The sequence below is a fragment of the Dasypus novemcinctus genome, chromosome 5, assembly GCF_030445035.2.
Source record: "Dasypus novemcinctus isolate mDasNov1 chromosome 5, mDasNov1.1.hap2, whole genome shotgun sequence".
Classification (NCBI taxonomy): Eukaryota; Metazoa; Chordata; class Mammalia; order Cingulata; family Dasypodidae; genus Dasypus; species Dasypus novemcinctus.
The window spans coordinates 83,349,848-83,371,716 of NC_080677.1; the positions used below are offsets into that span (position 1 = coordinate 83,349,848).

At 38.3% G+C, this 21,869-nt stretch overlaps 1 protein-coding gene across 50 annotated transcripts in view; it reads right to left on the bottom strand.

Moving 5' to 3' along the window:
- Positions 1-21,869, bottom strand: part of NRCAM (neuronal cell adhesion molecule) — a 286,106-nt gene that overhangs the window by 142,178 nt on the left and 122,059 nt on the right. For all 50 annotated transcript variants that reach the window (XM_058297194.1, XM_058297195.1, XM_071215222.1 and 47 more), the window contains exon 3: positions 4,659-4,736. The gene's annotated coding sequence lies outside the window, so the exon portion shown is untranslated. The remainder of the gene's footprint in view (positions 1-4,658; positions 4,737-21,869) is intronic.

A 21,869-nucleotide genomic window follows, 5' to 3' on the forward strand; every position in this document is an offset into this window, starting at 1 on the left:
GGTGTTCTGGGGCTGGCTGCCAGCCAGTCTTGGTTCCTCTGTCACATGGCAAGGCACATGACAGCATTTCCTGGTCTTTCCTTTCTCTTTCACATTCTGAAGATGTCCAGCTTCTTTCTTCTTATAGCTTTCTCTCCCGCTGTCTGAATTTCATTCTCTTATAAAGGACTCCAGTAAGAGGATTAAGGTCCATCCTGATGGAGGTGATACACCTTTACTGAAGTAACCTCCTCCAAAGGACCTATTTACAATGGGTTCACACCCACAGGAATGGATTAAATTTAAGAACATGTTTTTCTGGGGAACACAGCCCCTTCAAACCACCAAAGCTCCCTTTCAGGAAGAGTTACTTCAGTAGATGTTGTACTTGTTGGTAACAAGTGCCAAGGGGTAGTGGCATCCCTCTCTTTGGTGGCACTGATCTAGTTGTTTCAGTGAGCCTCCAAATTACAGGCTATGAGACTCTGATTTTACCTCATCTCATCAAAAAATGATAAGTCATAAGTGCAGCAAAGAAAATAAATCTGAGTATTTGCAAAGGTCACTGCATCAGCCCTTTGGTTTTGCCCTTTCAAAGTAGATATTTCACCCCACTAGACCACTGTAGGAGGAAAGGGGAGGGTCACAAGCAAGTTGCAACATTCCTTCTATTGAATACTGTCACTAATTGTTGCTGCCACTAAAACTATAATGCCACCTCCTTCATCACTCTCTCACACTTGCACAGTCACCATCCCACTATCTCCAAGGAAAGACTGTTGATGGCCTTCTTTAAATACCTTTCAGCTGTTCTTTCTGAGCCTTCAGAAACTGCTACCAAACTGAGCAGCTCAGAGTAGGGAGGGGTGAGAAGGACTGGGGTGGGTTGACCAGAGAAAAATCATTGTGTCCCATAAGAATTACAAAGACAGGATGCAAGGCAGAAAGGACTTAATAAAGGCAACTCAAACATGGGTGCCATAACTCAGTGATAAATATCAGGAAATACATTATAATTGAACTATCTATCTGTCATCCACCTTCCAGAAATGCAGCACTTTGGTGGTGAGTAGTCATTCTGTGATGAAATTTGCCACAATCACAATAGAGGGACTATCCAAGTGTACTCAAGTTTCAAGAGATGCTGCCGCTGAGTTGAAATCTGCAGCTTATCCTTGTTAGATGGCAGGATGAAGAGAGAACAAGGTAATAGGAGTAAGGAAAGATTGTTCTGGGTTTCCAGCTGACTAAATAACTCAGCAATTTCAATGGGTAAAAAACAAAGAGTCAAGTATCCTTTGCTTACATGTATATCTCTCTAGGTTTCTCAGGTGTCTTAGTTTGTCAGGGCTGCTATAACAAATACCACACAATGAGTTGGCTTAAACCACAAGCATTTATTGTCTCATAGTTTTGGAGTCATGAAGTCCAAAATCCAGGCATTGGCAAGGCTATGCTTTCTATTAGGGTCAGTAGCAATCTGGTGATATCATCTCTACATCATCTGGCTAAGTTGTTGGTTTTCTCCGTGACTTTCTCTGACCTCTGGCTTTTGGTTTCTTCTCTTTATAAGGTTTCCAGGTATATGATTGCTACCCACCCTGATTCAATTGGGCCCCAACTAAACAGGATCTTATAACATCCTATTCACAAATAAGTCCACACCTTAACTGGGAGTACATCTTCAAGAGAGCCAATTCACAATGGGTTCATGCCCACAGGAATGCACATTAAGATGAAGAACATGTTTTTTGTTGGGGTACATAATTCAATCTGCCACACCAGGTTAAGTGTTTTATTTATGAGCTTTTCATCTGTAGTTCACGAGATGAATATTCCCGCTGTAGATAGTATGCGTTTCCTAGATTTGACTGGCATCGAATAACAGCTTTAAAATTATCCTGTAGGACAAAATTTTTATAGATCTCTTTATCGTTGAATAGTGTTAAAACCTTAATCCTCTGGGCTTTTTAATAAAATATTGATTCACATTTACAAGTTGACTTAATAATATAAGATAAAAATCTTTTTACCATTATCACTTTGCTACTCAGTATAATGACCTTTCTTCTAAAGTGTGTGCAATTTTTAAAACTTAGTGCTAGGAGTCCAAGGGAAAGAATACCTTTTAAGTCATTAACCAAAAAGCAATCAGTAGGTAACTTCAATAACCTATGAAGTTTTTATTTTTACATAGCTGGCCAAGTGTGAATATGCTTTAAAGAGTTACATGGGCATTAATTTTTTTTCAGACTCATTACAGTTTCCTCCAGGGCCAAACTTACAGGAACGGTGCCAGAGCAGAAAACCACTTAGACCGCGTGACTTCAGAGGCGCCCTCCCCTAACTGGCTGATTATTGAAATCCCACCATTTGCAGTCCTACATTTAGCTCAAGGTTTTCAGCCTAGGTTGTAGGCAGGTTTTGCACTTTAGTGACAATGAATGTGAACAGTTTTTATGTGTGACAGTGGTCACCTGTAGAGGCAAAGCAGCAGCGCTTCCCAGAGAGAAGGATGGGGGTGGAGGTTTCCAAAGTCCACAACTCTGGCTACTCACATCTTTCAGACACCATAGCAAATAGTGAACGTGGGAAAGACTACTGAAAACTCTAAGTAGCTCCTAAGAAACTTTCTTATTCTAATGTCATAGGTGGAATTCTTGAATAGCCTGGGGACATTCTGAGTACAAGTGTACTTTAGAATTTCAGGAAGTTTCAGCGAGTCTTTGTGAAGCAAGGGAAAGAAAGGGGGAAGACCCTCAGTATTTACTTCCAAACAGATTAAATTATGAAGATAAAATGTAATATTTTAGTGGTTCTAATAATGCCTTATAACTAAAAGTTCATTTTAGTCACTTATCAAAAGACATATGTATTGATAGATAAGGCATATGTATTGAGAAATGTGGAACTGAACCTTTTCTGTTGTTGATTTAGAAGACAGAAATTTTAAATCAAATACCTCTCATGCAGTGAAACGAAGGAGGAAATTATGTACCAAGACAGAAAAATGCCCTTAGAAACCATTGAAATATGCCCTCAAAAGGGGGAAAGCACCTGCTTTTGCATCTCATCACTGCTACCTTACATGGGCACCAGGATGTCCTCATGGTGGTCCCTTTGCTTGCCTTCATCTTCACATATTTTCCCTTTCATTAGAAACCACTTTTTATAAACAAGCTCCTTGCTTGCTGTCTTTCTACCTCTCCAAGGTATCATAATGTATTATCTACAGAAGAACCTGCTACTTACTACAGATACTATTGTTTTATTGGTAGCCATTTTACTTAACATCATGACTACTAATTCCTGATCAACTGCAATTTGGTAATACTCACTTTCATATCCCTGTCAGAGTGGATGAATCTTACCATTACATTGCTTTACCTTGCAGGTGTTCTTTATGAATATGGACACTTGTTGGAAGTGGGGTGCTTAGATACATCAAAACTTTATAAAATAAGACAATTTTACTTTAAGAGAGCTTTCAATGAAAAGAACCATTTATACAAAATTAAAGCTCTTTTGGTACTGGCCATAATTACCCAAATAAACAATTTTGATAGTCTTGCTAATTTTCACTTTTCAAGGATTCTTCAAGCAGAACAAAACACGTGCTGTTTGATATACAAAGCAACATTCTTAGTTTCCAGGCTACTGATTTGGGGATTTCTGCTAGTATTTTGAAACACCATAAGAACTAGTTAGTCATATGAAATCAGTTTCAATATAACACAATAGAAGCAAATTCAACAGAGGTATGAATCATTTCCTCTTAAATACAAAATGGCAACTGAATGGATCAACTTAAGAATTCTCAAGGACAAAGGACAACGTGCTCGGGTGATTTTACCAACAGAAAATTGTGCAAACAACCTTTTTTTGTCATTAAAATCCATGAGAGTTTCTTTATATGTGAAATGAAACCTATGAGGTAGAGGATTAAAAGTCTGAACAATCATGCTCTCATAAATTTCTTAAGAAAGACATTATTGATTGAGATACAGTTCTCTGAACTGTGTTCCAGATCTCCAAGTAAGATCTTTTTCATCAAGTTCAATGCTATAATAGATGGCCTTTCAGAAGGCACCATAAGCCTGGCAAAATCCATTCTAGAGCTGATAGATCTGAATGACCTAAGTGGGATTGAGGATAGGGGGTGGGATGGGAAGCAAAGGGTGGGAAAGGAATTTACAAAGCAGAAAGCAAATATCAAAGTAATATGTAAGCTTTCTAAACAGATTTTTGTATTATTTGGCCTTCATTGTACAACAAGAAAAATCATGTATTGATGGGATATCCTCAGGAGATTTTTGGCACATGATTGGATCAAAAAGAACATTCTTGTAAATGATTTTCTATAATTTTTCATCTTTAGTTTCTTTAGCAGCATATTGTTTACTAGTAATGCTTTTACTCTGCTGTCTATTTTCTGAGCTTTATGATTCATAATTTAGTAAAACAAAAACCTTATTCCTATGAAGAGTCACAAAGGGCTGGTTTTCTTCTCTGTATTTGATCCATTCTCTTTGACAAGTGATATCAGTAATGTTTTTTCTCATACTTTCTAGACTTAAAAAAAATTAAATATGGGAAAAATATTGCATGGTCACATCATTTTATGGTATAATGCCCTTATTTAACTCCTAATTTTAAAATTTAAGGAGACAAACTCCTACCTTTAGAGGAGGTCTTCTTATCTGAAGACGTTGTCCTTCCTTTTAATTCTTTAAACAAAAGGTCTTCTTAGCATTGCTCTGTGGGTTGAAGAGTGGGGAAAATGTTAACCAGACATTTGTCATCGTCAGTCACAGCAGACTGTCAGTACATTCACTCTGACTGACTCCCTGATGGGAAACACAATTACAGAGGGAGCCCTGCAAGGAAAGACAAATTATGAATAGATTTGCCAAAACATATCTTGCTGTCTTCAATCAAAAGTGACGGCAGAGAGGTAACTAGGACTCGTGGACATACGCTTAATGGGTCCCAGCCTAAAGAGTCATGTCTGATTCCTCTTTTCAATTAAGGGGAATAGAGGAGTTTTTTCCTAATGAGTCTATCCAGTGTGATGACAACGTTTCGTTGCTGTGGGTTTAAAATTATCATTATTTACATTTTTTCATTTAATAGCATAGGAATTCTTTTGACTACACTTGAAAGACCCCTTGTTTTCAAGGAAGGCTGGGGAGAGATGCTGGGAGCAGCCAAGATCTGAGGAGAGCGCTTGACCTAGGCTATGACAAAGGATCAGCTATGGACAGCTCCAGAGCTTGAATATCACCAGCTCTCCTCTCCTCAGCCTCAATGTTCCTTTGCAAATATTCCAGCTGAGGATTAGCCAGAAAAGGACAACATGGATAGGAAGTAGAACAATCACAGCTGAGCACATTAAGTTTCATTTTTAGACAACCAATTCAGTGACACCCAAGAATTTCTAAAGGGGGATTTGTGGCTTTTTGGACTTTGGATTTTCGGGAAACAGAAGCCATACTATGAATCTATGAAAACCTTTCAGAGAGGAGAAACAACTGTCAATTCAGGAGCTCTCAGCTACTGTCACATATTAGGACAGCTATGAATTGAAAAAAATTATTAATAAAAGGATGTGTAATAATAGCAGACGTTTTGGTTTATGCATGTGCTCTAAAACATTTTCTGTGTTAAACTGCAAAAATCCTTTCTTTTAATTATATGTACAGCCGCTGCTAAAAGATTTTCATCACATCTGATGCAGTGTCATTTTATCCAGAGAAAGCGCTAATGTTGTGGAAGTTAGTGGTTCTTCCTTGGGATTGAAGTCAATTTTACAGTAACAAAGATTTTCTTTCATTGCCATTTAATTCCTACTTTCAAAAAAATCTCTAGAGCTATGTAAGAGAGAGTCTATAAGAATTTGAAGCTATAGCTGCAATAACCTTTGAAATCAACAAACTCATATTTAACATTTAATATGTATATGTTAAAACATTGAATAAGTATTAATAAGGAAAAAAAAAGAATAAAATATAAATAAGAGTTACTTTCTACCATAAAGGATCTCAGTCCATATTGTGATGGGAAAAACAACCAAAACTATCACTAACTACCATTGAATGCAGTATTTATAGAGTATTTTGTGACCATAGAGGAAGGAACAATTAATTTTACAATGAGAGCAACAAGGAAGTTTCCCACAGGAGATAATATCCGAGTTGAACCTTAAAGGTGGATAAGAAGAGTATTTTGGGCGGCGGACTTGGCCCAGTGGTTAGGGCGTCCGTCTACCACATGGGAGGTCTGCAGGTCAAACCCCGGGCCTCCTTGACCCATGTGGAGCTGGCCCATACGCAGTGCTGATGCGCACAAGGAGTGCCCTGCCACACAGGGGTGTCCCTGTGTAGGGGAGCCCCACGCACAAGGAGTGCACCCCATAAGGAGAGCCGCCCAGCACGAAAGAAAGTGCAGCCTGCCCAAGAATGGTGCCGCACACATGGAGAGCTGACACAACAAGATGACGCAGCAAAAAGAAACACAGATTCCCATTCCGCTGACAACAGAAGCGGACAAAGAAGACACAGCAAATAGACACAGAGAACAGACAACCGGGGCGGGGGGTTGGGGGGAAAGGGGAGAGGAATGAATAAATAAATTAAAAAAAAAATATATATATATATATATAAAAGAAGAGTATTTTGGGTAAAGGCAGGGTATAAGCAAAGGAATGGCAATGATAAAGTGGGTAGTGTGTCCAGATAACGGCAAGTGAGAAATGAAACCACAGGCAAGGGGGATAAAGGAAAGTGAGGGTATGGAAGAGGGGAGGCTACAGAGGTTATTTGGAACCAGAATCCATCAAGTCTGGATTTGAACTTGAGAACAATGGGAACCCATTTAAGGTTTTTAGGCAAGAGGAAAGAAAACTTAGTAATATAGGTCACTGACTGAGGAGAATAGAAAATGTAAAGGATACTGCTTGGAAGAGATGTTTCAGTAACCAAATATAAGATGCTTGGCTTAAGCCCACTCCCAATGAGCCCACGTTTGACTCCTTCCCAAGATGAATCAGGATATACAGATGGAAATAATTTAAGGTTAAGGAAAACTGACCAGACCATAACCTGGCATTACTGCATATCTTTTTATTTTATTCACAGTAAATAATAGCATGGTTGTTAGCTATCCTAGTATGTGAGTGCAGCTTTAAGGGGAACTTCCTCTGGGCAGCATGTGGGTGGGGTCTCCTCTCCTCTCCACCCAGCCACCTCTCATCTCTCTTCTGGTCATCTCTCTCCTTAGCATAACTTGCCTTTGTGCGGCTGGCCCATGCAGTAGTGCATTCTTGAGGTGGGGTAAAATCTTCTCTCAAGGTCCTTTTGCTCCGTTACTGGATCTGTGACTTGGATCAGTCTTTCTCTTCACCTTGCAGTGTTAATGTCTGACAGTGGTTTGGGCTTAAGGGAAAGAGACCCTGCCTGAAGGTCTGCTTTGCTTCCAGGATATTCAAATCAACCTCAGTTAGGGAGTGCAGTCTAGTGCCTAGCCTAGTGTACTAGGGAGCTCTCCATTGGGTTTGGGACCAAATCCTTGACTGATAATATATTTTTACCTTGTCTTGCTTTGTCAGTGTCCCCACTATACCTCACACGTAGAGCAGAATTCAAGCATTCCCGAGTATGGGCCAAAACATACCATAATCCTTCATTTCCAAATAATCATGGTAAGGTGGACACTTGCAACTCAAAAGGATGGCCTATTCCTTCCTTCTTAAAGTCTCTTCTAAAACAAATGTCTGTGCACGGTAAAATCAGCAATAAACTGAATGAGTGCTTTGGTTTCCTGGACCCTTTAGTGGAGTCTTGACCCCAACTGTTGTGGCAACACTGTGTCTAAGGCACCTATGCTACATCACTATAGAGGTGTAAGCTATTGCTGAAAATCCATGTCACAGAGGACTAGAGGCAACAGCCAAATATTGGGGAGTTAATAAATTAAAGACAAATTATTGTAATTTTTACCTGGAGGAGATAATAGAACTAATATTTAACGAGCTTCTGCTAAGTCCCAGATTCTGTGCATATATTATCACAGGAGATACACAAATTCTATAGAAAATATCATGTCTTTGTCACAAAGACAGATATCTAAGCAGAGAAAGGTTAAGTAAATGACCCCAGTCACATAGCTAGAATACAGTATTGCTGGAAAACAAAACCACTTCTATCTGAATCCAAAGTCTGTTTTTTGTTTCACCCTATGGCTCCTCAGAGAAGGCAAGGATAAAATTTGGTGTGGAGGGTGCCACTGAGATTTAAAGGTGGTACAGCAGAAGAGGAAGCTTCCAGAAAGTTGCCAGGTGGAGAGAGAGGCATCAAGGAGGTCAAGAAGTAAGACTGTCAGGAAGGAAGGGTGGTTCATAGGGTCAAAAGCTGCAGGAAATGCACAATTGCAGGGAACTCAACAGCTGTCAGTGGAGAACCCCTGCAGCCCTGAGCTGGCACTTTCAGTACTACCACCACCACCCATGGCCTACGGCTTAAAGCTTTCAGGGACTCCTACTGCATTATCATTTTTACATCCCTCTGCTAGGTGTACTTTGTGTTAATCATGTGTGACAAAAGGGGCAGGTATGAAAAAGCTACTAGGTATGGTGTGAAAGAAGATGTTTATGAACATGGACTTCAAGGGGAAATGAAAGGACCGTGGGTCATGATAAATTTTACTAGTTTCTACTATAATTCAATTCAGACCAAAATGCTCTGAAAAGAGCACATATATAATTTTCTATAGGTATGGCATCCTGGTATCATATGGGAAAACTATTTCATCCTTGTTTCTGTGCATTATTGGATAGGGAACTGCCACATTTTAAACCTCCTTGTGACAATGTGAACTCCTAAACTTTCACAAGGATGACTAAAAGACTATGGATTAATTGTATTGCCTGTCAGCAATTATACCAAACATTCTAGCGAATGAATTTTTGTTAGACTCATTACTCTAGCTTTGACAACGGCATCAATGTACTTTCGTCATGCTGAAACACATTTATGTCGACAAAAAAGGTAATACATCATTGTTAAGGGTTACTTTTCCAATAACAAAGTAAGAATTTAATTTTTTCACCAAAAAACGATCAACTTATCCCATTAAACAAAACTAGTCTGAAGTTAAAGGTCAAGATGAGATTGATGTGTTTTAAAAGTAGCCTTCAGAAAAGATGAATAGCATCTAGGGGAAAACTGTAAGAAACCCAAGGCCACAGCATACATAATAAACCAATTACAATAAAAGTTATTCAATGGTATACAAGTATAAAATCAAAAATTCAATAATTCAAAATGGTGAGCACTTGCCTTGGCTATTCATGGAAAAATAAAATAATGAACTTCCTAACTGCCCCAGAGTAAATCAAGCTATTGATTGGCATGAATCATTCTGCAGGTTTTTTGTTTGGTTTGGTTTTTGTGTTAAAATGAGAATCCATATTTTTTAATACAATTTAAAATCTGTCACTATAAACACTAGTAGGTCAAAAAGTATATGCAAACAAAAAAGGCTAAAAATCTAATTTACTTTATAGTTTCTGGTATAACTGTGAGGATATCCAAGCTGTTTTACACTTTAATTCCTGTGGTAGATTGAGTTATATCCCCCACAATGACATGTTGACACTCTAGCCCCCAGATCTATGGGTGTGAACTTGTTTGTGAAAGCATCTTCAAAGATCCTGCTATAAAGCAAAGCTGAATCAGTGTGGACCTTAATCTGGTATGACCTTATGAGCAAAGACAAATTAGGACATGGAAGTAGAAGCCAGAGGAGGAGACAGAAGGCAGCTTACCATGTGATGGAGGCAGAGATTGAGTTATGGATTGCTAGACAGCTGTCACCAGAATGCTAGAGACTTTGGAGAAAGCCTGATCCTGTCAACACCTTGACTTTGAACTTCTAGCCTCCAGGACTGTGAGACAATAAATTTCTGTTTTTAAGCCAACTAGTCTGCAGTATCTGTCATAGCATCCCTACCAAACAAAGTTCCTATGAGGCTGATTTCTAAAAATTGGCCTTACTGACAATACAACAAAGAGTAGATTAGGGAAGTAGACGTGGTTCAACTATTAAAGCTTCCATCTACCATATGGAAGGCCCAGGGTTTGATCCCCAGGGCCTCCTGGCCCGTGTAGTGAGCTGACCCACACGCAGGGCTGCTATGTGCAAAGAGTGCCATGCCATGCAGGCGCATCCCCACATAGGGGTGCCCCTCACAAAAGGAGTGCACCCCCCAAGGAGAGCCACTCCATGTGAAAAAAGCGCAGCCCACCCAGGAGTGGCACCACACACATGGAGAGCTGACGCAGCAAGATAACACAATGAAAAAGAGACACAGTTTTCCAGTGCCTCCAGATAATGCAAACAGATGCAGAAAAAAACACAGCAAATGGACACAGAGAGCAGACAATGGGGGGAAAGGGGAGAGAAATAAATAAAATGAATCTTAAAAAAAAAAAAGAGATTACATTGAAATATCATGCAATGGACCCCTCAAGCCAATTCCATTTTCAACTTTGGCAATTATCTCTCTCTTTACACCATTTAAAATTAATATATTTGAGAAACAGTTATTAGAATATCCATTTTGAAAACTTTATAATTTTGAAAATAATTATACATATGCACTATAATATTTAGGTAGCATGAAAAATTGTCGTGCTCTTTTATCACTAAAAAATAATAGCAATTTACAAAACTCTTACTTTCTTTGGTCTTAACAAATCTTTACCAAAATCAAAGTCTCAGACTAAGCCAAAAGCTCTTCTTTTTAACTCAACTTCCTGCCTTTGACAAAAATCCTTGGACTGAATTTAGGGTCCATTCATAATCATTAACTGAAGAAAAAAGGATAAATAAACAGCCCTGTTGAAATTGGCATTTATCTTTGGTTCCTTTGGGGTTTGCCTATCATCCAACAGCCTCATTCAGCTTGGTATGGCAGAAAGCCAAAATCATCTTGAAACCCAGTTCTCCCCATTATAACAGCCTATGAAACAAAACATATTCCAAAAAGCAGAGTATGACCTGAAATAATACAGTAGGTCTTCTGAATAGTACCTCAACCAGATGACATCCTGAGGGGGCTGCCTCTACCAAAAATTAGCTGCCTGGGTGTCCAGGGGACACAAGGTCCTGACTTCTGGCACCTAGTTTAGCAACAAGTTCAGAAAACTCTCACAAGACTGGTAAACTTGGGAGATGGGATCAATTCCAAAATATACACCTCTTAAAAGTGTGGGAGTGGGAAGTGGATGTGGCTCAAATGATTGGGCTCCCGTCTATCATGTGGAGGCCCTGGGTTCACTTCCCAGGGCCTCCTTGTGAAGGCAGGCTCACCCGCACCCGTGGAGAGCTGATACAGCAAGATGATGCAACAGAAAGGGAGACAAGCAGACACAGAAGAATGCAGCAGTGAAGGGACACAAAGAGCAGACAGCAAGCAAGTGGCGGGGTAGAGGGGGGATAAATAAAGTAAAATAAAATCTTTAGGAAAAAAAAGTGAGGGAGTGAGCACAAAAAAAGGCAAGGTGGGAGCAATGGAAAACTTTTTGTGAATTGATATGTGTCATGCTTTACCCTTTAAGAAAATGAAACTACTGACCCCACGAATTAAACATATTGAAGACTGATCTCCCTAGAAGACTTGGATTGGCTCAAGTGACACCATTATTTAATACCTTGTAGGCTGATGTATACATCCAACAATGAGCCAATTACACGATCTATGTCATGTTGGATATATGCCATCTTTCTCTCAGGGCACTGGCAATCATGTTATATACATCATTATTGTAACATTTCATGGTACACAGTACATGGTACATTGCATGGTTTTGTAGGAAGAATTATTATAACTATAAATAGAAATCTAGAAATTCAATGTGGTAGCAATGATGAGTTGTCCACCAAAGTGTCATGCTCCTTCTGTCCTGCAGAGTGGCTCTGGGGAAGAGTCTGTCTGGGGTCTAAATTTCTAGGTTCCCTTATATCTTGGTAGGGCCTTGAGATGAAAGGGATGTAATATGGGTCACTTCTTTGTCCAGGTGTTTAAGAAACAAGTACATCTTTTCCACCCTCTCTTTTCTCTCTACCACTGGTTGGATGTTGATGCCCAGTTGACCTTAGAAGCCACACAGCATGGCCTCTGTCAGCATGTAACCATGAAGGTGAAGAGTAGAGATCCTTTCCTCCATACTCCTGGTCTGAATCATCTTCACTGAACTATTATATTAGCTGGAAAGAAACTAATTGTGTGAGGTTTCTAAAATGTTGGCATATGTAACAACAGCTAGCTTTACCCTATCTTACAGTATCAGCATACCGTGAACATGATAGAAAATTTAAATTAAATCTAGTCCTCATTGGTCATTTTATGTGCTATAATATAAGCAGATTTAATTTTAAAATATTAGTGTATTCAGAGCAGCAGAGCAAAACTGATTAAGGAGTATTAAATAAGTCATCTTAGAAAGAATTAAAGTAATGCTGTTTGCTTAGGGAAGAAAAAACTTAAAAGAGGCTAAACCATCAACAAAAATATGAAGGTTTTAAAAATTTTATATAGTAGATAGTGAACAACTATTTTTCAACTTCACAAATGAGTATAGAGGGGAAGTGGATGTGGTTCAAGCAATTGGGTGCCTGCCTCCCACATGGGAGGTCCTGGGTTCAGTTCCCAGTGCCTCCTAAAGAAGATGAGCAGACACCGCAAGCAGCAGACACCGCAACCACAGACACCACAACCACTGCAATAAGCAGACACTGCAACAAGCAGATGCCACAACCAGCAGAGAGCAGAAGTGGCTCAAGCAGATGGGCACTCACCTCCCACACAGGAGGTCCAGGGTTCGGTTCCTGGTGCCTTCTAAAGAAGACAAGCAGACAATGAGCAGACAGATGAGGGAACCATCTTAGAGGGGAGGGGAGGATTAAAAATAATAAACAAAAACACAAAACAAAAAAGGAAGTACAGAAAGATTTATGTGGTTGTATACAATATAATGCTGTACTTAAGAGTCAATAGGGAAGATTAAAAATATAAATTTCCAGGGAATTTTATTCAACAGGCCTAGGCAGGCCCTGGAAATCCACTTTTCTAATAGGCAACCTCAGAGGATTCTGCTGAAGGCAGTCATGAGCCACACAATGGTTGAAGAATATCTCCATGATGATGATGGTTAAATAGTGAAATATGTTACTCTCTGAGGTTGTCAGATATCCTTTCTGGAAGAAAGTAAACTTAGGATAGTGTCTTAGTTTTCCAGAATGCTCTGAAAAATACCACACAGTGGGTTAGCTTAAACAATGGGAATTTATTGGCTCACAGTTTTGAGGCAAGGAGAAGTCCAAAATTGAGGTGTCAGCAAGGTGATGCTTTCTCCCCAAAGGCTGTAACATTCTCTTGCTGGCTGCTGGCAGCCCTCCATGTTTTCGGGCTCATATCCCTGCCCTGCATCACATAGTAATGTCCTCTCCTTTCTCTTCTGGGTTCTGTACTGGCTTCTGACACCTCCCTGTGACTTTTTCTATGTGTGAAATTCTTCCACTTAAAGAGGACTGCAGGGAAGCAGACTCGGCCCAGTGGTTAGGACGTCTGTCTACCACATGGGAGGTTCGCGGTTCAAATCCCGGGCCTTCTTGACCCATGCGGAGCTGGCCCACGCGTAGTGCTAATGCGCGCAAGGAGTGTGGTGACATGCAGGGGTGTCCCCACATAGGGGAACCCCACACGCAAGGAGTGTGCCCTGTAAGGAGAGCTGCCCAGCGTGAAAGAAAGTTCAGCCTGCCCAGGAATGGCGCCGCACACACGGAGAGCTGACATAACAAGATGATGCAACAAAAAAGAAACAGATTCCCATGCCGCTGACAACAGAAGCGGACAAAGAGGAACACACAGTGAATAGACACAGAGAACAGACAACTGGGGTGGGGAGGAAGGGGAGAGAAATAAATAAAAAGAAATCTTAAAAATAAAAATAAAAATAAAAGGACTGCACTAATCTGGATTAGGGTCCATCGTCATTCATCTGGGCTACACCTTAACTAAATAACATCTTCAAGAGAACCTAATTACAATGGGATCATACACACAGGAATGCAGTTTAAGATTGAGAACATGTCTACATTGGGATACATGATTCAATCTACCACAGATAATTTCTCATCCAGAGGATGGAAAACACACATTATCTAAAAACATTATCAAGCCCTAGAATCTAGATAAGTGAAATATGATCCCAAACATTAGGTCCACAGTCTTGGGAGGGATTACAAATGTATATCTGTGTGTGCATGAGTGTTTGTGTGTGCATGTGTGTGTAGAGGAGGCAGTGATGAAGAGAAGAAGGAAACAAAAATGTCCTCCAGATTTGAGTTATTAAGATGAAATCTCATACATGGGGGTAAAGAGATGTATCCCATGTTGGCTCCAGAAACCCCTGTCCTCCCCTGTGCATCTCTGTTCTGGAACACAGTCTCTAGATGACATCATCACCAACAAAATGAAAGCAGACAAAGGGAGGCACCCACCCCTATCAAGAAGCAAAAGTAACTCACATTTATATAATTTACATATCAGGCTTCCATGTAAAGTGTCTGGAAAAAAAAAAGATTCTAAATTATAGGGAATAAGGCATTGGACTAACAGAGCTGAATGCTATCACAAAAACTACAGAGAAAGAGCCAAAATCTGTCCAAGGAACCTGCTTTGGGAGTCCACAGACTAGGACAGTGCTACACAACTCCCTGGGGGGAAGGGGACAGAGAGATGAAGAAGCCAAAACAACAAACGTTTAGTTACCAATCTCCCATGATGGCTGGGAAGGCTCCCCTCCTGCACCCCTAAAATATTAAGCTGGTGTAAAACCCCTGGCTCCCTGCAGCTAAGTGAGAGGGGAACAGACATTTCCTTCCTTGTCAGCTGTTTCAAAAGAAAATGGAGGGAGAGTTGGAGGGGCTTTACTTCAGTGAATTTGGGCAGCAGAACCCACTTTGAATCTCTGCTCTGGAGATTCAATACAGGAACACAGGAAAGCTGAGACTGAAATACTTCCATGGAAAGGTGCACTGATGAGCACCATGTGCTAGCCAGTCTGGAAAACGCATGGACAAAAACTGTTTTGTCCTCTATATCCTGCCCCTGGGAGAAAATCTGCATCCAATTTTGATAACTTAATCTGGGCAATTTTAAAAACAAAATAAGTGGAACCAAATTTCAAAGAGCTGTAAAAAAAAATGGCAAGATAGAAAAAACTGACCATCAGAGTAAATTCACCAACATATTTAGGTGCCTAGACATCAGCAAAAAATTACAAGCCATACTAGAAAACAGAAAGAGATAGCCCACCCAAAGGAACTAACCAAATACCCTGAAGATATACAGGATTTAAGACAATCAGTAATAATCTCATAAATCTCATAAATCAGTTCAAAGAATTTAAAGAAAAAATGATTAAAGAGATAAAGGATATTAATAAGAAGACACTGTGTGAATATAAAGAACACAGTTTGAAAGCCTGCAAAGAAAAGTAACAGATCTTATGGGAATGAAAGATGTGATGGATGAGATTAAAAACACATTAGAGGCACATAAGAGATTTGAATTGCTTGAAGACAGAATTAGTGATTTTGAAGACAGAACATCTGAACTGGAAAATACAGGAGAACAGGAAGAGAAGAGACTAGAAAAAAGAGATCAGTCTCAGGGAATTTAATGAAAAGGTGAAATGCAGAAATATTTGTGCTATCAGTGTCCCAGAAGAAGAAAATGGAAAAGGGGCAGAAAGGATATTTGAGGAGATAATGACAGAAGACTTCCCAACCCTTATGAAAGACATAAACATCAATATCCAAGAAAGAACATATACCCCAAAAAGAATATATCTGAATAGAACTACCCCCAAGACACCTACTATTCAGATCAAGAAATATCAGAGCTAAAGAGAGGATTCTGAAAGCAGCAAGAGAAAAGCAAAGCATCACATACAAAGGAAACTTGGTAAGATTAAGTGCCAACCCCTCATCCAAAACCATGGAGTCTAGAAAAAAACGGTATGAAGTATTTAATGTACTGAAAGAGAAAAACTGCCAGCCCAAAATTCTGTATCTGGCAAAACTGTCCTTCAAAAATGAGGGTGAGTTCAGTCTTCATAGACAAACAAAAACTGATAGAATATGTTACCCAAAGCCCTGAATTATGAGAGATACCAAAGGGAGTACTGCAGTCTGAAAGGAAAAAGCAAGGGAGAGAGATTTGGAGAAGAGTTTAAAAATGAATTATTAGAAAGGGTAAGTTTAAGGGTAAGAAGACAGACAATAGAACAATATGACAATAGAGCTGAAGGATAAAAATGGATGAAGTAAGTAATGCCTTTACAATAATAACATTGAGTGTTAACTGTTTGAATTCCCCAATCAAAAGACATAGAATGAGAGAATATATTCCATGCAAATAATAACCAAAAAAGAGCTGGAATAGCAATACTAATTTCGGACAAAATAGATTTCAAATGCCAAACTGTTATAAGGGAGAAGAAGGTAAATATATATTAATAAAAGGGTCAAGTCACCAAGAGGAAATAATTATATTAAATATTTATGCACCTAACCTGAGTGCCCCAAGATACATGAGGCACATACTGGCAAATCTGAATGGACAAATAGATGTCTCTACAATAATAGTGGGAGACTTAATACACCACTCTCAGTATTGGATAGAATATCTGGACAGAGTAAGAATAAAGAAGGAGAGAGCTTGAATAATATGATAAATGAACTAGGCCTAGCAGATATCTATATATTGCACCCTAAAATAGTAGGATATATATTCTTTTCAAGTGCTCATGGATCCTTCTCCAAGATAGACCATATGTTGGGTCACAAGACAAGTCTCAATAAACTTAAAAAGACTGAAATTATACAAAACATTTTCTCTGATCATAACAGAATAAAGCTGAAAATCAATAATGGATGGAAAAAGGGAAAACTCATAAACATATGGAAATTAAACAACATACTCATAATTAATCAGTGGGTCAAAAAGGAAATTGCAAGAGAATTCAGCAAATATCTTGAGACTAATGAAAATGAGACAACATATCAAAACCTATGGGACGCTGCAAAGACAGTATTCAGAGGGAAATTTATAGCTCTCAATGCTTACACTAAAAAAGAAGAGTGAGCTAAAATTGAAGCCCTAACTGCACACCTGGAGGAACTAGAAAAAGAACAGCAAAGGAATCCCAAATCAAACCAAAGGAGAGAAATAGTAAAGATCACAGCAGAAATAAATTAAATAGAGAACAACAACAACAATGAAAAATAGAATCCACAAAACCACAAGTTGGTTCTTTGAGAAGACCAACAAAAGTAACAAACCTTTAGCTGTACTGATAGAAAAAAAGAGAGAAGATGCAATAAACAAAATCAGAAATGAGAGGGGGAACATTACCACTGACCCCACAGAAATAAGAGACTTCATAAGAGGATACTATGAACAACTGTAAGCCAAAAAACTAGACAATGTAGAGGAGATGGACAAATTCCTAGAAACACACAAACCACCTACACTGACCCTAGAAGAAACAGAAGACCTCAACAAAGCAATCACAAGTGAAGAGATTGAAACAGTCATCAAAAACCTCCCAAAGATGAAAAGCATGGGACCAGATGGCTTCACAGGTGAATTTTACCAATCATTCAAAGACAATCTAATACCAATCTTATTCAAGCTCTTACAGAAAACTGAGCAGGAATGAGCTACAAAACTCATTCTCTGAAGCCAACATTACCCTAATACCAAATTCAGATTAAGATACTACAAAAAAAGAAAATTACAATCCAATATCTCTAATTAATATAGATGCAAAAATCCTCAACAAAATACTTGCAAACCAAAGAAAAGCACATTGAAAGAATTATACACCATGATCAAGTGAGTTTTATCCCAGGTATGCAGGGTGATTCAACACAAGAAAATCAATTTGTGTAATAAACCACAGTGATAAATTAAAGAAGAAAAATTGCATGATCCTCTCAATTGATGCAGAAAAGGCATTTGACAAAATATAGCACCTTTTCTTGATAAAAACACTCCAAAAGATAGGAATAGAAGGACGCTTTCTCAACATGTTAAAGTGTATATATGAAAAAACTTACAGCAAGCATTGTACTCAAGCGTGAAAGACTGAAAGCTTTCCCACTGAGATCAGGAACAACATAAGGATGTCCACTGTCACCATTGCTATTTAGTATTGTACTAGAGGGTCTAGCCAGAGCAATTAGACTAGATAAAGAAATAAAAGGCACCCAAATAGGAAAGGAAGAAGTAAAACTTTCATTATTCACTGATGATATGATCCTATATCTAGAATCTCCTGAAAAAAAAACACAACAAAGCTACTAAAACTCAGACAATTTCAGCAAAGTGGCAGGATACAAGGTTAATACACAAAAATCAAGTGTTTCTGTACATTACGGATATACGATCTGAGGAAGAATTCAGAAAATAATTCCACATAAATAGCAACTAAAACAGTCAAATACTTAAGAATAAACTTAAATGAGGACATAATGGAACTGTATTCTAAAAAATACAAAACACTGCTGAAAGAAATTGAAGAAGACTTAAATAAATGGAAGGACATTCCATGTTCATGGACTAGAAGACTAAATATTGTTAAAATGTCGTTTCTACCCAAACTGATTTATAGATTCAATGCAATCGCAATAAAAATCCCAACAGCCTTTTTTGCAGAAATAGAAAAACCAATTATTAAATCTGTTTGGAAAGGGTAAGGGACCCCAAATAGCCAAAAAGGTCTTAAAAAAGAACAAAGTTGGAGGACTCTCGCTTTTGGACTTTATAGCATATTACTTACCTACAGTGATAAAAACAGCATGGTACTAACATAAAGACAGACAGATTGACAATAGAACCTGAGAACTCAGAGATACACCCTCACATCTATAGTCAAATACTTTTCGACAAGGCTGTTATGCCCCCAGAGCTGGGCCAGAACAGTCTGTTCAACAAATGGTGCTGGGAGAACTGGATATCCACATCCAAAAGAAAGAACCTCCCTATCACACACCTCATACAAAATTAACCCAAAATGGATCAAGGACCTAAATATAAATAAAAGTGACAACCATAAAACTCCTAGAAGAAAATGTAGGAAAATATCTTCAAGATCTTGTGATAAGTAGTAGTTTCTTAATCCTTATACCCAAAGCATGAGCAACAAAAGAAAAAATAAATGGGACCGCCTCAAAATTAAACTTTTGCACCTCAAAGGATTTTGTCAAAAAGGTGAAAAGGCAGCTGATTCAGTGGGAGAAAAGATTTGGCAATCACATATCCAATAAGGGTTTAATTTCCATGATATACAAAGATGTGATACAACTCACAATAAGAAGACAAACTACCTCATTTTAAAATTGAGCAAAAGACAATTGTCCAAAGAAGAAATGAAAATGGTGAAGAAATACATGAAAAAATGTTCAATATCACTAGCAATTAGGGAAATGCACATCAAAACTACAATGAGAAATCATTTCACCCTATTAGACTGGCCACTATTTAAAAATCAGAAAACTGTAAATGTTGGAGAGGATGTGGAAAGACAGGAATGCTTATTCACAGTTCATGGGAATATAGAATTGTGCAGCCACTGTGGAGGACTGATTGGCAGTTCCTAAGGAAGCTGAATATAGACTTTCCATGAGACCCGGCAATACCTCTATTGTGAGTTAAATGAAAGGTGTTTTACAGTGTCACAAAATTAACAAGTTTTTCTTTCCTTTAACCCTCTATTAATTAAAGTTGTATAAATAAAAGGTTTCTATAAATGCTTAAAGGTGTATAAAGTTACCAATATTTCAGCATAATATTAAAGAGAAGTACAGTGTGGTTATTTATGGTTTTAATTATTATAAAAGAGTATGTGTCACAGAAACAACCTCTTATCATAGATTAAAGTAACAACATAGTATGCAGCAATCCCAAACACTGCTAGTTTGTTGCAAAAAGTTAAAGTCCAGCTGTATTGCTATCACTTTGTTTTAAAACTTGCTAAGACTCTCTTTAGTGTCTTCTTAGACAAATCAAGCCAGCTGCATTCCTCTATCTGTAAAAAACCCAACAATAAACTTTTGCAGTGCTTTTCGAGGCTATGTGCATAGCCCAACCATCTTGCACAGTATTTACTGATAGTAATAGTGATGAAAATCCAGCATACATTACTTTTCAAAAAGAACAGGTTTAGCAAACTCCTTATTCATCTGCTCAATGCACAGAGTTTTCAGCCGTCATTGAAGTTTTACAAATGTTTTAAGAGCCCTTGAACATTGTCTCTGACTCTAAATATGTAAGTCTTACTGTCAAGCATATTAAAACAGCTCATATCTTTGCTACTGATGAGTTATCTCAACTTTTCACTGACTTGCAACATCTTATTAGGTTAAAACAGCATCCTATTTACATTACTCATATACGCTCTCATACCTCTTTGCCTGGTCCTATGACAGCAAATAATGCAAGGGCTGGTTTATTAGTAGGATGTTTGCAGGATGCCATTAAATATCATACATTAACTCATATTAATCCTAAGGGATTTAGGCATAAATTTCCTCAATTAACAAAACATCAAGCTCAAGAAATTATTTGTACCTGTCCCACCAGTGGACACTTAACTACAGTGCCTTTTCAGGCTGGGACTAATCCCAGAGGCCTGGATCCTAATCAGTTATGACAGATGGATGTTACTCACGTACCATCCTTTGGTAAATTACAATATGTTCATGTTTGTATTGACACTTATTCTCATTTTTTGTGGGCTACTGCTCAAGGTGGGGAACAGTTTCACCATGTTCGCTCACACCTCTGGTCTGCTTTTGCTGTAAGGAGATGTCCTCTGAAAATTAAAACTAATAATGGACCTCCTTACATTAGTAAATCCTTTGAATCTTTGTTTAAAATATGGTATTGAACATGTTACCAGCATTCCTTATAATCCTACAGGTCAAGCCATAGTTGAATGCAGCCATCATACCCTAAAAACTATGATTTTAAAACAAAAAGGGGGAGATGATGGTATTATAACACCAAAAGATTAATTAGCAAAAGCTTTATTTACTTTACATTTTCTTAATGTTTATAATTCATTAACACCTGTGGAATGTCACTTTGGAAAATGTCAAACATCTACAGTGAACGCAGAAAATGAAGATCAACCAATATTGTAGAAGGATATTTTAAGCAATGAATGGAAAAAAAGGCAGGATAAAAGTAAGGGGGTGAGGCTATACTCTTATCATTTCAGAAAATGGAAAACAAATTTAGTTATCTGCGAAAAGGATTAAACCCCAGAATGAAGAGATGGAGTCTTCTACAGCTTCTGATGATGGTGATCGTAAGTAATAAGGAAGCTGCCGGTAATTACACTTATTAGGCCTATATACCTAACCCCCCATTACTTAGAGTGTTAACCTGGAAAAATCCATTCTTTCATATACATCTAAATAAAACCCATATATTCCCTATACCAACTGATAATCGATTGCCAATTAAACCCTATAAAGAAAGACAAAGAATCGATAATCTCATATTACCATTTAATTATCAACCCTTATACATTAGTAACCATCCTTCCTGTATGTAGGTTAAAAATCGGGCCATAATTATCTTTAAAAATAATAACACTCAGTTTATTGTGACTTTATTTCCCTCTTCCAATTTATTCATAACCAAAAATCCTACTTATGATTGTCCGCAAAAAGACAGTTGGGATAAAAAAGGATGGCGGGAGTGCCATGTGGGAAGAGGATCTATCATTTTTGATGATTCCTGTGGAGTGGTG